The sequence below is a fragment of the Phodopus roborovskii genome, unplaced genomic scaffold (genome assembly GCF_943737965.1).
Source record: "Phodopus roborovskii unplaced genomic scaffold, PHOROB, whole genome shotgun sequence".
NCBI classification, from domain to species: domain Eukaryota; kingdom Metazoa; phylum Chordata; class Mammalia; order Rodentia; family Cricetidae; genus Phodopus; species Phodopus roborovskii.
In genome coordinates, this window is record NW_026126503.1 from 298,538 (window position 1) to 304,537 (window position 6,000).

The following is a 6,000-nucleotide window of genomic DNA, read 5'->3' on the forward strand; positions in this document are numbered from 1 at the left end:
AACCCTGAAAGCCCACCATCAGTGACACCGTTCTTCCCAAAATGCCAACCTAACTGCAGCAATGCCTTACCCTCTATAGTACAATTCCCTATGACATCATCGGCCCAATCACACTCAAAACATCATACTTCCTAAAGTAGGGCCTTTTTCATGATGGTAACTTAAGCAGCTGATTACCTACCCTGTTTCCCCTTGCAATACACTCAGAAAAACTATTCATTTTAGTCTGTTCTGAAGGCAGAAAACATGATCCTCATGAAATTTTTGTTTTCCTGTAAATGCAATGGATAGTCGACTCCATGACATAAATGTACAATTTTAAAATTCTAAGGGCATAATTTTTCATCTTCTGGAATTTTTAGATCATTTGTGATTTTGGAGTGGGTTATATTTTAAATCAAATTGCAGTGTTACAGATTAATGAGTTCTATTCATTAAATATTTATGTAAAAATAATTGGTATCCACAAATAAAGTGTTTAAGATGCTTGGTTCACAAACAGGTACTGAAGGAATACATTCTCTTAATTAAGAAGGGATAATCAAGAGATCAGCAAGGACATTGCCCTGGAAGCAACATACTGGGATCAAGGACAAATATGTGAAAAACAGTGAGCCTGTCTCAGAAACCTAATTCTCAAATGCAGGAAGTGCAGCTGTTCTAGATTTGCCTTTCCAATGAGAAATAACTTCATAGACTTAAGAGATAAATGAAGAATATCTCTGTAATGATAGCATGCATTCTTTTCTGGCTAATGGTCAATGGGGACAAAGCCTAAAACAGATTTGTTGGGAGATTTTAAGACAAGGTTTTCCTCTGCAATAGCCTTAGTTGTAGTGAGACTAGCTCTGTTTATGACACTGGTCTGAAACTCACAGAAATCTGCCTGCCTGTGTCTCCTGAGTACTGGGGTTAAAGGCAAGCACCACCACAACCTGGATCCTAAAACAGACTTTAGCATTACAAAGTTACTGCCATTTTTATGTTCTTTCAGGGTCAGATTAAAACTGACACTTTGAAGAATTTAAGTAGTAATAAGAAACAGCAAGTAAGGCCAGGAATGCAATTAAAGTTTTCAACAGAAAAATTAGCATGATAATTATTTAATAGTACATGAGTAATATGAAACAGAAGTTCACAATTCACTGACAGTGCTTGGAGTATTGGTCCAGAACATGAGTAATAGAGGAAAGGCAGAACAAAGAAAAGATAAAACTTGGGAAAGGGACATCTTGCTTAACCTATGTTATATTCTAAGTAAGCTTCTTATGAGGAAAATCTTCCTGTTCCCTCCTTTTTTGGGTAGATGGAAGAAATGGGAGACTTTTAGGAATTCAGTAGGAGTTATCTTTCAATGTGACCAGCTCATGAGTAGCCTACTCAAGCATTGCATCAAGAGGAGAAAACAGTTCATCTGGGGAACTTCAGTGATTAAGCCCACAGTGCCCTTGGGACCGATAACTCCAGCTCCATATGGTGGGAATAGTAGTGTGCACAGGACATGAAGTAACCTCACCACAAATGCCCTGGATTCAGACAATTGCATTCTCTCCAAAGCATCTTCATTATGTTAAAGGAGGGGATCTATTTCATTCTCAATACCTGAGGGTGTAAGTCTAGGTCCCCAGGCTGATAATGGCTCTACTACGTTCATTTGTGGGTTTGAGAAAGAGCTATGTTCCTTCTTTGTGAGTCAGGACCTAAACACATGTCTTGCTTGCTCAGTCAACCCCTCAACAAAACAGTGTTTACCTTTTCAAACAGATTTCCTATGGTCTCATCTTGCCCTTCTGACTAAACTATGATTTTCTCTAGAAGAAAACTGGACCATCTGGCATACCATTCCAGTAATTCCCCCATAAGCAGCTTGAGAGTGACCTTTTCTATGATATGAGGATGGGCCTAGGGGCTGTTTGTAAATTAGGAGTTTCTCCGTTTACATGACTTGCAGCCAAACTACTACAGAGATATTTAGGGATACAAAAAGAGATAATTGTTACATGGCTTAACATTGTGTTTAGGTCAACTGCATATGCTCTTTACCTGGTTGTCACAGGCACTTAAAATCAGGAAAGAGAAGCAGGATCCAGATGACAAACAAGATAGTAGCTTTTTCCCCTCCTTGAAAGGTGGCTCTAAGAATGTAGGAGTTCTATCCCTGAAACTCAGAGCAAGTGCTTCGAAAATGCATAGTAATGAAAACTGTAGACTTCCTAGAAGGTTTAATAGTTGAAGAAAAATGAAACTAGGAAGTTTGTATTTGTGAGCAATATTGTTAGTCAACCCATGTTCAGTAGCAGGTTAAAATCAAAAGAAAACAAAAACTAACTGCATTATTCGAGGTTTTCTGCATGAACAAGGATGGTAGGGTGAATCTCTCCATATATGTAATACATGGATTTATTATAATGTCTCATAGGCTGTGGTTCAGGTAATCCAAAAATGGCTGCCTAACAATGGGCATCTGAAGACTATAGCAGTTGTTTAGTTCATCAGGGTGCATGTCTCAGCTGGTCATCATTATACTCTTAAAGTTCAAAGAAGAAAGCTCTAAAGCTAGTAATGTAATAAACTTGGTGGCCATGCTAGGGCAAGCAGTAACAGAAGGAGAGCCTCCTCCTTTAATACCCTTTATACATGCAGGATACCACCAGATGGTTCGACTCATATTAAGGTGAATCTGATTCTTCCTTATGTGTTTTGTTTTATTAATGTATTTCATGTTCGATTACTTATATTAAACATGTGCACTGCCACCAAGTAGTTAAAGATGGATCTCATCATCTAATTCCATATAAAGCTTCCCTGAGTGGCTTTGACAATTCTGGAACACATTCTGCCTGTCTCCTGTCTGAAATCCTATATGGGAAGCCATTCCAACTTGTCATGGGTACAGAGAGCTCAAATAACAACTATTGTCCCTAAGATATTATCTTTCCTACCATAGGTTGTCTGGGCCTTCTTGGTGAATACATGCTATCTAAATATATCTAAATATATATTTGGCACACACAGGCTTATACACCCTTCAGGCAGGGAATATGTGCAAGTATGGGGTTCCTTAAGGCAGATAATATGTGCAGTTATGGAGTGTGTTTAGTATTAGGGGAAGCAATTCCTATTTTCTCTTTATACATATTAAAAGAACACCTCTGCCATTGCCCCACCATTGGTTGACTAATGTTTGACATAGGAACTAAATCGAGCATTCAGTATTTATAGTGAGATAATTACCTTGTCCCTGCCTGCACCCATTGGAGGGGTGGAGACAGGGCCGGATGTGACCTGGGGGAACTAATTTTGAGGAGCATAGTGGGAGAGCTCTTTTGCCTGCAGCACAGGAACAGCTTCCTGGGACCAGGAACTTGCTGGAGTACATCTGTCTATGTTGTAAGTTATTTCTCCCTGAGTAAACATCTATTTAGCCTATTTTTATTCTCCTGATCCTTATCGAACATCAATATCTGGTGTCAGAAGCGGAATCCGGATTTTTACCGGACCTGGTTTTCACCAAGCCGGCAGATGCTTCTCACTTCCCACACCATCCCCGAATGGGAAGGGTTCCTTGCCTAACCAGGTGTACACACAATAGCTTGTGGGACATTTTCCTCTGCCCTGCAACTTTAGCTCCACAGCGGCCCTGAGAAAGCTTGCATTGCTTCTCAGCTTTTGCCATTTCCCCACTTTGCATTTGCAGCTGCATTGCACATGGTGCCTGCCCAGCTGGTGTGTTTCCTGCAGCCCAAAGGTGGCAGTAAGCGGCCTTGGGGTCCCCGAAATTTTCACAAGGCTCCTTTCATTCATTCATTTAACAAAATTTTGCTTGCCTTAGTTTGTTAAGGGCTATTCTACAGGGAACGAGATCAGAAGGATTGTCTGCTGCTGGATCCTATTTGGTGGGACTCCTCCAGGCAACCACCACAAGTTGAGATCAACAACTAAAACCATCAAAGTTCAAGGACAGCAGAATTCCACCTAAGGTAAATGCAATATACTTCACAATGTAAGATGATATAATATATGAGATCAATTGTTCCATACCTAGGGTGGATAAGCTTATGATGCAAGACTTTACAAATTCTTTTACTTCATATATACAAGAAATTTTAAGAGAAGAAAATCGTGGTTTAAAAAAAAATATATATATATATATTTTTGGTAGTAGCATTGGGTATCAATGTTATGATATTATAAATGGTTTGATATTAGAGCAAACAATAAAGAAATTTTACAAACCATAACAGTCTTAGTAACAGTGGTTCAAAATATGGAAAATGGCATAGAGAGCTAAAAAACAAAAAGCTGAATATTGAAAATAACAATGGAGAGCTCAAAATTAGAAGGGAAAATACAGAATGCTTAGAGAAAAATTCAGAATATTAGAGAGGCAAATAAAGAGCTTACAGCTAGAATAGAAAACGTGGAACATAAAAATGACCAACTAGAAAACAGAATTTGTTATATGTTAAATGCTTCAATAACCAAAGCAGAAAAACTGCAATGCATTAACATGCTGGCAGAAACAGCACGTTCCTTATTGAACAAAGTTGCTAATAAGGTTTAAAAACAGGAATACCAGATGGAAAGTATAGCAGAAGCTGTTCCATGTCTGAGGATAATCAAAAGCTAGCAGAAAGAACATTGTTTCTGGAAGGCTGTTTACATGCCACTCAAATAATATATAAGACAGGGAATATGAAGAATATGGAATCATTTGTAGTTGGAGCAAGCAAGAGACATTGATTCAATGAAGTCTCTAGAAAGTTATGTGGCTCAAGATCAGACACTCAAAGAAACAATGCTGAATAGATTGTAGACCTTTAAAGACTGCTGAACCCTGTCAAATCAGAGTAAGACAGCCTGTTTACCTTCCTGCCTTTGTTGTGGTCTGCCAGGTATTCTAGGCCTTAGCCAAAACTGGCTGTACCAACCTTGCTGTGAGACCTTGGGTGACTGTCCAGGTAACATGCTGTTTCTGTCCTTGCTGCACCATTTGTAAGTTGCCCATCTACACTTCCTGCCTACCCTAGTATTGTTATTTTCCTTCTCAGGTCTTTGATGAGGTTGAATATTAAATTGTCACAACTATTATTTTGTCTTCCTAGTTAGATATATTACTTACCAGACTTAAGCTTTCCAGCTTTGGACAACACTATTGTAAACCCTGTTTTTTCTTTATGCTAGTACTAGATAGTTAGGTCATAAGTTTATATTTACTCAATTTTCCTTTTCTTAGAGCACACTTGTTATTCACTGTTTTGTATATAGTTTTTGTATCACGCCTAAATCTTTTCTTAGACTTAAAGGGGAACTGTAGTGAGATATTCACTTTTTTCACACCTGCAGCATAGACCAGGGCAATTGGGCTGGAGACAGAGCAGGAGTTACCTGGGGGAACTAAGTCTGAAGAGGGGGCTCTGAGATCTATATTGCTTGCAGCATATAGATTCTCAAGGGAAAGCATCACAGTAAGAAGATACACTCACGATTTAAATAAATAAGCAAGATGTTAACTTCAGCCACAAAACCTCTGAGTAAGAGTGATTGATAAGAGAAAAAAATAAAAATACAAAAGGAGAGAGTTGTTTATGATAAGGATGTCTGATAAAATGAGAGAATAAAGGTAATACAAAAAGATATAGAGGTTCCAAGAAAGTTTGTATAAAGTTCAGTGAAAGATGTAAACTGTTGGTTGTGGGCTCTCATATCTATAAACATAAATTTAAGGTTAGTAATATGCATTAAAAATTATGACCATACCATTCTAATTGTTTAAAAGTTCCATTTATTTCTCTAAAGAAAATTTTATGTACTTGTTAAAAAGTTCTGGAGTTTGCCTCCAATATGGCAGGACCAGACATTTGTGCAAAATACTGTCCTTGTGTGGACTATTTGACTTTTTGCTATATGAACTGGATATGCAGAACCTACAGGAAAGTGACTGCTGTTACAACATACACACATTGCTACAAGATTCCTGCTTCATGGAAGAGTCTGCTA